Consider the following 12,423-nt stretch of genomic DNA (forward strand, 5'->3'; position numbering starts at 1 on the left):
CAAGACTCTACACTAAGGTGATGAGAGAAGCAAAATTATAGAAATGTCACCAACAAAGTTTGCATTTACATATCACCTTTGCCATCATAAAATATTAGGAAGAAGGGCCAAAGATAAATCTTTGAAGGTTTCTAAACCATGTGAAAAGAGTATAAAAGCTTTTTCTAAATGTGCAGACGTTTTCAAATTGGTCAGAATGGAAAGGTGCAAAAGCAGCTGAAGTGTGCAATGAAGGGCAATAGAGGAAGATCAACAACATAAATATTGCGGTTAATTTACTGCTAAAACACTGATCACAATCTGACAGGATGTCGTTCTCAGTCAAAGCCATTTTAGAACCTGGAGTCTGTGCTCTGTACTTCCATGATTTGTAAAGGAAGAGTTAAGTATAGACTATGGAGGTGTTTCAGCACCCTAGAAAGGAAAGGCATGTGGGGCTAGGAAGGTGTGTTGCGTAGTCAGAAGCTACACGGCCAGACAATCGAGCAGGAAATGAGTCTCATGGATTAGATCACCATTAAGATGGTGAGAAAAAACATGGAGAGAAGGCCAGCAGAATGCTTGCACAGCAGCTTAGGAAGAGGGAGGCAGCTAGGAAAAGTAAAGGACGGAGATGGGAACCTGGTTGGTGATTCAGTAGGGGTGAATAAGGCGTTTAGGGATTTCTACAGCAGGCTGTACAGGTTGGAACCCCCTACGGGGCCAGAGGGGATGAGGCACTTCTTGGAGGGGCTGGATTTCCCAAAGGTGGACGGGGAGTGGGTAGAAGGGCTGGGGGCCCCAAACGGGTTGGAAGAGATAGCGGAGGGGCTGAAGGCCATGCAGGCGGGTAAAGCCCTGGGGCTGGACAGGTACCCAGTGGAGTTCTATACAACGTTCTCGGGGATATTGGGGCCGGTGTTGTTGAGGATGTTTAATGAGGCAAGGGAAGGAGGGTTGTTGCCCCCGACCATGTCACAGGCAACGATTTCGCTGATCCTTCAGCGGGACAAGAACCCGGAGCTGTGTGGGTCCTACAGGCCGATCTCTCTGTTGAATGTAGATGCCAAGTTGCTGGCCAAAATCTTGTCCTCCAGGATCGAGGATTGTGTTCCGGACGTTATTGGGGAGGACCAGATGGGGTGTGTTAAGGGCAGGCAGTTGGTGGCCAATGTAAGAAGGCTGTTAAATGTGATCATGATACCCCCGGAAGGTAGGGAGGTGGAGGTAGTGATCGCAATGGATGCAGAAAAGGCTTTTGATCCTGTAGAGTGGGACTATCTGTGGGAGACACTGGGACAGTTTGGATTCGGGCGGGGCTCTGTTGACTGGGTCAGGTTACTATTTCAGGCTCCTGTGGCAAGTGTACGGATGAATAGGACAACATCGGACTATTTTAGACTGTACCGGGGGATGAGACGGATGCCCCCTCTCCCCACTGTTGTTTGCGCTGGCTATAGAGCCGTTGGCAATTGCTTTTGAGAGCTTCGAGGGGCTGGAGAGGACTGGTTCCGGGGGGGGGGGGGTGGGGGGTGGAGCACAGGGTTTCGCTCTATGCGGATGACCTGATTCTGCATGTTCGGACCCAATAGAGGGGATGGAAGAAATCATGAGGACTCTAGGGGAACTTGGCCGGTTTTCAGGGTATAAGCTTAATATGGGAAAGAGTGATGTTTGTGGTCTAGGCGAGGGGTCAGGAGAGGCGACTGGGAGAGCTGCCGTTTAGATTAGCAGAGGGAAGCTTTAGCTACCTAGGCATCCAAGTGGCGCGGGAATGGGACTGGCTGCATAAATTGAATCTGGCCTAGCTGGTGGACCAAATGAAGGACTATTTTCGGAGATGGGACGCGCTTCCGTTGTCTCTGGCTGGGAGGGTGCAAACGGTGAAGATGACGGTCTCCCGAGATTCCTATTTGTATTTCAGTGTATCCCCACCTTTATTCCGCAGTCCTTTTTTCAGCGGGTCAACAGAGTGATCACGGGCTTCGTCTGGGCGGGCAAGACCCCGCGAGTAAGGAATGTAATGCTTGAGCGGAGTCGGGGAGAGGGCGGGCTGGCGCTGCCAAATTTTAGCAACTATTACTGGGCGGCTAATATAGCCATGATCAAGCAGTGGGTGGTGGGGGAGGGGTCGGCATGGGTGCGTAGGGAGGCGGCTTCATGTAAGGGCACCAGTTTGGGGGCGTTGGTAACTGCGCCTCTGCTGTTCCCGCCGGCATGGCACTCCACCAGTCCAATGGTGGTGGCGGCCCTGAGAGTTTGGGGCCAGTGGAGGCGGCATGTGGGAGCATCGGTCTGGGCCCCAATCTCTGATAATCACCGGTTTGCCCCAGGAAGTATGGATGGGGGGTTCCGGTTATAGCAGAGAGCGGGGATTGACAGGATGGGGGGTATGTTCATAGAGGGGAGCTTTCAGAGTATGAGGGCGTTGGAGGAAATGTTTGGGTTGTCGAGGGGAAACAAATTCAGGTATCTGCAGGTGCGGGACTTCCTTCGTAAACAAGTGTCAACCTTCCCGCTCCTACCGCTAAGGGGGATTCAGGACAGGGTAGTTTCTAGAGGGTGGGTAGGAGAAGGGAGCGTCTCGGACATTTATAAGGAGCTTAAGGGGTCAGAGGAGACGCAGACTGAGGAGCTGAAGCGCAAGTGGGAAGAGGAGCTGGGAGGTGAGATAGAGGATGGTCTATGGGCAGACGCGTTGAATAGAGTCAAAACATCTACAACATGTGCCAGGCTCAGCCTGATACAATTCAAGGTCGTTCACTGGGCTCACATGACAGTGGCCGGGATGAGCAGATTCTTTGGGATGGAGGACACGTGCACAAAATGTGCAGGAGGACCGGCGAACCATGTCCACATGTTTTGGACATGTCCAAAGTTTAGGGGATTTTGGCAGGGGTTTACGGACAACATGTCCATGGTGTTAAAAACCAGGGTAGCGCTGAGTCCAGAGGTGGCGATTTTCAGGGTGTCAGAAGACCTGGGAATCCAGGAGGAGAAAGAGGCACACGTTCTGGCCTTTGCTTCCCTGGTAGCCCGGAGACGGATATTATTAGCATGGAGGGACTCAAAGCCCCCGAAGTCGGAGACCTGGCTATCGGACATGGCTAGCTTCGTCTTGAGAGGGTCACTGTTAGGGTTCAGCTGGAGGTGGCAACCATTCGTCAACTTCTTTACGGAATATTAATCGCCAGCAGATGGGGGGGGGGGGGGGGGGGTAGTTTAGATTAGAGTAAGGGGTCAATAAGGGTGGGACCTGTACGAGAGGTAAATGGCTTTTGCTCTATGTTTATGGTTTCATGTATATTTATTTTGTTATTGTTACTATACCAAAAATACCTCAATAAAATGTTTATTAAAAAAATGACGAGAAAAATGGAGAGCGAGAAATAGGCGAGTAAAAACACAAAGTTCATTTGTTAGAAGGGGAGAGGTTAGGGAATGGAAGGGAGACGTGCTTGAGGCAACCTTTTTAATTATCAATTTCTTACAGGATGTCAGCTTTGCTGGCTAGGCCAACATTTGTTGCCCATTCCTAATTGCCCTTGTGAAGGTTGTAGTGAGCTGCAGTCCATCTGTTGTAAGTAATGTAGCCACCTGGGTTGGCCACTTCCCGACTTTGAAATGGAGATCTGCTAAGAATTCAGGGAAATTCAGTCAAACGCAGAAAAAACAAGAAGGTGCAAAGTTTCCTGTGTATCAGAACTTGCAGGAACCCAGACAGCACTGAAACTAACAACCATCTACATATTGATGAGCGATCCCCGGGAACAATTGGAAACAGTTAAGGTAAACAAGGCCAAGCCAGACTCCTCGGCGCCAGCAGGAGCCAAGACAAAGGAAGGCCAACGGACACTTAGGAACCGTCCAGCGATTAGGGAACAGCTCCAGTATTGGAGAAATCGATCCAAGTGATCAGAACTTAGTCCAATCACTTGGAACCAGGTACGAGGTCCGCCCAAAAGGCCGCAAAGCCCCTGGGGACTATAAAATAGAGTCCCCAAGTTCAATTCGTCCTTCTTGGCAGGGCCTCTCAGCAGCCCGAAACAACCCTTGACCGTGACCTGCCTAGCAGCTGCACCAACCAAGTAAGTCTCCAGTCAACGCATGCTACGAGATAGACGCCCCTAGCTACCAGTCTATACCAGCTTTGAAGCCTGCAGACTCAGAATCGAATGAAAGGCCATTTGTTCCCCTGACCTGGTGGGCCGGTTCCAAAGCTAAGTATAGGCCTCTTAGTGTTAGAGATAGTCTAGTAAGTAGAGTTTTATACATGAGTAGTGATTGACTGTGTAGAATAAATGTGTTTTGATTTGAAACTTACTAACTGGTGTATTGAGTTATTGATCAGCGCTTGAACTTGAAGCTCGTGGTGGTATCATAAAGATACCTGGCGACTCTAGAGCAAAGGTTATACAACAGAGCAAATTAAGTAAAGACACAACGAGCAACAGTACATCTACTGTGCTATTATGGAGGGCGTTCCTTCACTGTTGCTGGGACAAAATTCAGGAACGGCGATATTTTTCCAAATGAGGATGGCAAGAGACTTGGAGGTAACTTCCAGGTGGTGGTGTTCCCAAGTATATGCTGACCTTGTCCTTCTAGATCAGGATTTTGCAAACTGCAGGTTGCATCTTGCAGGTGGGTCGCAGGCGGGTGTTGGGAGAACCGTGGAGCAATCGGTTGCGGAGTTCCCGATTGCAGGAGAAGCGCTCAACAGCTGCAACCAGCTTTTAAGAATGCCGGTCATTGGGCAGTGTGCGAGTGGGGCTGCGAATCATGTCCACATGTTTTGGGCCTGTCCGAAGCTTGGGGGGGGGGGGGGTGGTTCTGGCAGGGGTTTGCTGACGTTATGTCGGAAGTCCTGGAGGTAAAGGTGGGCCTGCGTTCAGAATTGACGATCTCCGGAGTGTCGGAAGACCTGGGAGTCCAGAAGGCGAGAGAGTCCATAGAATGGAGGGGAGAAGGGAGGGGGATGAAATCAGGGGTGTGGGTGATTGACTTGGCAGAGTTTCTCAGGCTTGGAAAAATAAAGTTTGCCTTGAGAGGATCTGTGGAGGGGATTGCCCGGAGGTGGCAGCCATTTATTGACTTCTTTGAGAAAATGAAAAATTAAGGTGTCAGCAGTGGGTGGGGGGTTAAAATGGGGAGGCTGGGGGTGGGATGGTGGGGTGTTAAGTATTGTGTTTGAGTTTGTTATTTACTGCCCTGTTGGCTTGTTTTGTTTTGTGATTGTTTGTTGTGTGAATGTATAAATGCCTCAATTAAATATTTTTCCATAAAAAAAGAATGCTGGTCGCGACCGACTTTAAAGTTGAGAATGCCAGCCATGACCGGCCTTTGAATGCGAACAATGTAATCTTCCCACCAGAAGTCGTGGTAGAGAGCAGATCACACGCCCAGCATGTGCACTGACGTCACACGCCCTGTACATCCGTGCTTTGGGTGGGAAATCATGGAGGAGAGATTTTTCCATTTTCTAGCTGCCAGCAAGCACGCGACAGGACTGTGAAGAACTGAAGTTGGATCGTTTTGTAAAAAGGAGAGGGCCAGAGATAGACACAGTCCAGGATCTCACAACCAAATCTGCTGGAGAGAGCTGCACAGGAGAGTCCACGGCAGGACAAAGCAGTGCTAGTATGAGCTGCTCGGGAGGGAGGTGGGGGGGGATCCACGATAGGACAAAGCAGTGCTCGTGTGAGCTGTATACCGAGCTCCAGGGTCTCCAAGAAGAAACAGAAATCGGGAACAAAATAGTATAAAGACAATTTCTTGAGGTATGGGGCTGGGGTCGGTGTGAAAACGGTCATGTTTTACTCCAGGAAAACTGGTGCAAAATGGCCACCGATTCGCTGTTTTGCTGGGGGCTAGCAGGGAGGCAGCGTCTAGCTGCCGATACGGCCCTGAGCATTTAAGGGTCCTTGGCCGGGCATGCGCAGAGCGGCGGCCTGCAGCAGCTGCGTTGTACTTCATGGCAGACTCAGCCTGCATACCCAGACTGTAAAAATAGTGTCCCTTCGGCCGCTCGCATGCCCCGGACTGTCCGCACACAGTGTCCCCAGCCCCGAATGAAGCCCCTCCTGCTCGTGGATCGGCCCTCCCCCGACTGTGGCGGCACTGGACTGAGTCCGCAGCCGCCACACTAAGTTCACAACGGGTGAGACCATGAGAGTCCCGCGCCGTTGGGAACTCGGCTGGTTGGGGACAGAGCATCGCGGGCCAGGACTCAGGCGATGGCCTGAGGCCGTGTATACGTGACACGGAGTACTTGGAGTACCCCACTTTTCAGGGGGCGGAGCATCGTGAAAGTGGCACCGCCCCCGATATTGGCGTTATCGGGGATTCTCCGCTACCTCGCCGAATGTGATTTTGACGTCGGGGAGCGGAGAATCCAGCCCAAGACTTTGTTAATTGTATCAGTGCAAATCGGGATGCAAAGCCAATGTATGTTATATACAGCGAAGTACTGGCAAATGAGAGTTGGATGCTAACTATGTCTTACCTTGCAGGCATATTCTCAGTTCTAAACAATCCAAACCTCAAATTGCATGGGAAGGATGATGATTGCTGGTGGTACTGTGAAGAAATAGAGGGTTTCCAAAAGTCATTGAAAAGAAGTGCGAGCACAAAGCCAAAACTACTACATGTTCCCCACATTGCTACGACACATCGAAGAAAACAATGTTTGTAAAGGAACTGTCAATAGACTGGCAAGCCTTATTCAGTCGTATCTGGGTGTGCTTATCAACGTTTTTTGCCGCTACTTTCCAGAGGAGAAGTTTCAGATTTTGAGAGAGAAGCAGTGGGTGAAAAATCCATTTGAGGTGAACCCCGGAGTCAATTAACTTACTGCTGGCTCCAAATGACGAGACTGAACTTTTGCTCTTCTACTGTGACAATGCATTAAAAACACGCCACAAGTCCACAAGGCTGTCAGCATTCTGGAGTAGCATCTCCAAGGAGTATCCAGTGCTGAGTAAAACAAGTATTTTGTTGCTATTGCAACAGTAAGATTGAAAAATGTTGGAATCAAAGCTGAACTGGAAAATTTGAAATGCAGGATTCAAGCTGACTAATGTTCTTTTGAAACAACCAAACTGTTCAAGATCTAGTCACACAAATTCTGACATGTAAGGAAGGCGCAAGGAGGCTTTGAAAGATACAGAGGTTGAATATTGAGAAAGAATTGTTCATGCTTGATAGCAGAATTTAACAACCTAAACTGATGACATTCTTAAACTTCGGGCGGACGGTGGCGCAGTGATTAGCTCTGCTGCTTCACGGTGCCGAGGTCCCAGGTTCGATCCCAGCCCTGGGTCACTGTCCGTGTGGAGTTTACACATTCTGCCCGTGTCTGTGTGGGTGTCACTGTCACAACCCAAAATACGTGCAGGGTTGGTGGATTGGCCATGCTAAATTGCCCCTTAATTGGAAAAAATAAATTCTTGAACATCGATCCAAGCAGAAGAATATGCGAGATGCGGGGCATAGGCTGTGATTTTGCACCCACATTTGCCATGAGCACAAACGGCGACATGGACCTAAAATATTGTGAGATGCAAAAAATGCAGGTCTCGCAGCGAGGTCTCACGATCACATTGTCCCTGCCAGTGAAGTGACGAGGTTCCTACCCAGAAAGGCCAGGTACCTAATTTAAATAAATTACCATCTAATTAAAGGGCTGCTCCGTCCTATGTTCCCCCACATTGGAATCGAGAAATCCCCTCATCCATGGTGGGGGTGTGTCCCCTTTTGCATGTTGGGGGGGGGGGGGGGGTGGTATCCATGTATGTGGGGGAGGGGGGAGTTCTTTGCTTTTTATCGGAGATCAGGGCGTCCGTTCAAAAAGGTGTCTCAAGCTCGGGATTCCCGGAAATGCAGGCTTTTCCGGCCTCACCCTCCCAGCGCGGCAGCTGATTTTCTTTGCACCGACTGCTGGATTATCTGACAAGAAAATCTGGCTGTGCAGCCAATGAACAGCCGCCAGTTTTCTCACCTCTGCCAATTCTGCCCACTGCATGGAAGGTCCTATCCAATCTGAAAAGATTTGTAAACTTGAAAACTAACAGGAACAAAAAAGAGCAATTAAAGATTTGGGTGAAGTTGGGAAATAAGTGGGAATAAAGGTTCCATTTTTGAGACACCAATCTAAAGGTGCATTGCATTGTCCCGCAAACAGGAAGAAAAAGAAAACGCAATATATAGACGAGCTATGAGTTCTCCCTGTAAAGAGTGAGACAAACCAACTGCCATCAATCACTACAATTGGGGAATTGACAAAGAGTGATTCAATGCCAAGGAACGGAAAAAGAGGATTAAAAGACAGAACAGCCTCCACTTCAAAGTTTACCTGCAGGGACTGAGTATCATTCCTCAGACAGTAATGACAACGGGATATAAAAGGATTCTGAGACCTCCAGACCACCCAGACCTATGAACTTAGACTGGCAGGGGGTGAGGGGAGGTGAGATGGGATAGTTGGAATTTAATTCATTCATTCAATGGATGTGGGCTTCGATGGCTAGGCCAGCATTTATTGCCTATCTCTAATTGCCCTTGCAAAGTGGTGGTGAGCTGCCTTCTTGAACCACTGCAGTCCACGTGATGTAGATAAACCCACAGTGCTGTTCGGGAGGGAGTTCCTGGATTTTAACCCTGCTCTAGTGAAGGAACGGCGATATATTTCCCAGTCAGGATGGTGAGTGGCTGAGAGGGATACATCCAGGTGGTCATGTTCCCATGTATTTGCTGCCCTTGTCCTAGATGGTAGTGACTGTGGGTTTGGAAGCTGCTGTCGAAGGAATCTTGGTGAGTTCCGGCAATGCATCTTGCAGATGGTGTACTGCTGCTATTGTGCGTCAGCAGTGGAGGGAGTGAATGTTTGTGGGTGGGGTGCCAATAGGCAAGAGGAGAGTATTTTCCTGACTTCAGGGAGTCAGGAGGTGATTTACCCTCCACAGCCTCTGAGCTGCTCATGTAGCCACATCTACTCTTGTGCAGCTTTGAACGAAAGGGCAGCACTGAGATTCGAACTCCATATCTGCTGCTTACCAGAGCGGTGCTTTAACCAGCTGAGCCACAGCGCCCAGCCACGTAGCCACATCTACAACAGTGTTTTTCCTGGGACCCATGTTTACCAACCGGCCAGCCTTCGGGACCCATGCCAGCCAATCTTCGCCGCACAACATTTTTGCTTACCTTTAACGCGACAGACGAAGCTGCTCGGTCCTCACAATCTCACTCGTTTTGTCATTCAATGGTACATTTTGGCGAAGGACTTCAGCTGATGATTTAAGTTCTCACATCCTTTAAGGTTTGTCCTTGAACTTGCCATATTTAGTCTTCAAATGCCATTGAAGTTTTGAAGGTTTTAAACTCTCATTTGCCAGTACTTCTCTGCATATAACAAACATGGGCTTTGCATCTTGATTTGAATGGCACAATTAGCAAAGCCATACCTTAAGAAATCATCTTTCTACTGTTTTATTCCCGATTTCTGTTTTTCATTTGGCTGTTCATCTGAGGCTTTGGAGCTCTGTATATAGCTCTCACAGCACTGCTTTGTTCTGCCGTGGACTCTCCTGTGTAGCTCCCTCCAGCAGATTTAGTGTGAGATCCTGGCCTCTGTGTCTCTGGCCCTCTCTTCCTTATAACAAAACGATTCATCTCAACTTCCGGGTGCGGCTATGCAGAGCTAGGTCGCATGTTCGGTAGATCCCGCTTGGAATGGACTTTTGGGCTCTTTTACAGGGCCCCCACGGCATTTTTCCGACATTTCCCGGTGTGGGAAGAAGACTGCAACATTCCCCCGACAGTGTCCCCCAGGAATGGTATGTCTCTTGGTTACCAGACCCGGCAGAAACAGTAAAAGATTTGACTGTAACTGCAGGATAAACAAAGCCTCTTCCAGCATGCAGGCGGGGGAAGGGCAAAATTAAAGGCTGCAAGCTGACTTGAGGGCCTTTATTAAAGGTGAATTCTAGCAGCAGAGGGAACAACTGTGAAAAGATCTACCAAGGCCATTGAAGAAGCGGGGACGAGGCTTCTGGTGGCGGCCATGGAGGAGTAGGTCGCGCATTCGGCAGCTCCCATCTGGAACGGACTCTCAGACCTTTTTCAGAAGTTTCCACAGACTTTTTGGGGCAGATTGGTGAAGCGAACACTGCCAAAAGGATTCCCTCTCGAGACTTCCGGTTGCGGCTATGCGGAGCTAAGTCACACATTCGGCAGCCGCAGAAACGGACTTTTGGGCTCTTTTCAGGGCCCCCAAGGGCACTTTTTTGACGTTTCCCGGTGTGGGAAGGAGTTAATAATAGCTCCCCGTCAGTATATGGCTTTAACTAGGAGTGAGGCGACAAAAAAGGTGGTGGTGGACCCGAAGAAGGGAGGAAAGAAGGACAAAATGGTGGCGGGCGGAGACCAGGCAGCGTGGAGGCAGTGGGCGGTGGAGCAACAGGAGGGTATCCAGTGCTGCCTCAGAGATTAAAACGGACCTGCTAGAGCCGATGAAGGCTTCTGTTGATAAGCTGCTGGAGACACAGATGGCCCAGGGGGTGGCAATCCGAGAGGCTCGACAAAAGATCTCTGACAATGAGGACGAGATCTTAGGCCTGGCGGTAAAGGTGGAGGCGCACGAGGCGCTCCACAAGAAATGGCAGGAGCGGTTCGAGGAGATGGAGAATCGGTCGAGGTAGAAGAATCTGAGGATTCTGGGTCTCCCGGAGGGGCTGGAGGGGCCGGATGTGGGGGCCTATGTGGTCACCATGTTGAACTCGCTGATGGGAGCGGGGTCCTTCCAGGGGCCGCTGGAGCTGGAAGGGGCCCATAGAGTGTTGGCGAGGAGGCCCAAAGCTAACGAGCCTCTGCGGGCGGTGCTGGTGCAGTTCCATCGGTTCGTCGATCGGGAGTGTGTGCTCAGGTGGGCCAAGAAGGAGAGGAGCAGCAGGTGGGAGAACGCGGAGGTTTGGATATACCAGGACTGGAGTGCGGAGGTGGCGAAGAGGAGGGCCGGGTACAATCGAACGAAGGCGGTGCTGCACAGGAAGGGGGTGAAGGACTTCCGGGTGCGGCGATGACCAGCTAAGTTGCACGTTTCGGCAGCTCCCGGTGGAACGGACTTTTGGGCTCTTAATAGGAGCCCCAACGGCAATTTTAACGGCTAAAAACACTGTGCGGTAAACCAGAAGGGAATCCCCTCTGGACACGGATGGAAAAAGGAGAGAAAAGTGGCCGGATTGCGGTGGATCCTCTAGAGCAGTGGCCAGGAAGGCAAGCACAAAGCAAGATGGCGCGGAAGGTGGCAGTTTAATATGGGGCCCTGACCAACAAGAGTTCCTGCGGCGTTGCGTGGAAGAACTTAAAAAGGAGATGAAGAAGGAGCTGTTGGCCCCGATATTACAGGCAATTGAAGGGCTAAAGGAGGAGCAAAAGACCCAGGAGCAGGAGCTTCGGGTCGTGAAGGCAAAGGCTGCTGAGAATGAGGACGAAACACAGGGCCTGGTGGTGAAGACGGAGATGCACGAGGCACAACACAAAAGGTGTGTGGAAAGGCTGGAGGTGCTGGAAAATAATGCGAGGAGGAAGAATTTAAGGATTCTTGGTCTTCCCGAAGGTGCAGAAGGGGCGGACGTCGGGGCATATGTGAGCACGATGCTTCACTCGTTAATGGGATCGGAGGCCCCGACGGGCCCGTTGGAGGTGGAGGGAGCTTATCGAGTTATGGCGCGAAGACCGAGGGCTGGAGAAATTCCTCGAGCCATTGTGGTGAGATTTCTCCGATATAAGGACAGAAAGATGGTCCTCAGATGGGCAAAGAAAACCCGGAGCAGTAGGTGGGAGAACGCGGTGATCCGCGTATATCAAGATTGGAGTGCGGAGGTGGCGAGAAGGAAGGCAAGCTTTAATCGGGCCAAGGCAGTGTTGCACAAAAGGAAGGTTAAATTTGGAATGCTGCAGCCGGCAAGACTGTGGGTCACACATCAAGGGAAACACCACTACTTTGAAACGGCAGAAGAGGCGTGGACATTTATTGTCGAGGAGAAACTGGAATAAGCGGGCTAGAAAAAGAACGTTTGGGACAAAGTGGTGGGGTGATTACATTGGGTGAAGGGGGGGGGAAATGGGGGAAGAGATTATTTCCCAAGTTGTTAATCCTGCGACCCTGTAACTTTTCTCTCTTCCCCATGTCGTGGGGGAGGGGGGGAGGGAGGATGGGGAGCTGGGGGCGCCGGCCATTGGGGGTGGGGCCAAATGGGAAGCGCGGGCTTTGTTCCCATGCTATGGTAATCATGGCGGGAACAGGGAAGCAGGAAGGAGGGGGCCTCGCACAGTGGGGGCCGAGGTCACGGGGGGGGAAGCCGAGGTCGGCCAGAGTTTGCTGACTTCTGGGAGCAACATGGGGGGGTGCAATTACGCTAGAAAGGGATCTAGCAGGGGGAAGGG

The sequence above is a fragment of the Scyliorhinus torazame genome, chromosome 8 (genome assembly GCF_047496885.1).
Source record: "Scyliorhinus torazame isolate Kashiwa2021f chromosome 8, sScyTor2.1, whole genome shotgun sequence".
NCBI classification, from domain to species: domain Eukaryota; kingdom Metazoa; phylum Chordata; class Chondrichthyes; order Carcharhiniformes; family Scyliorhinidae; genus Scyliorhinus; species Scyliorhinus torazame.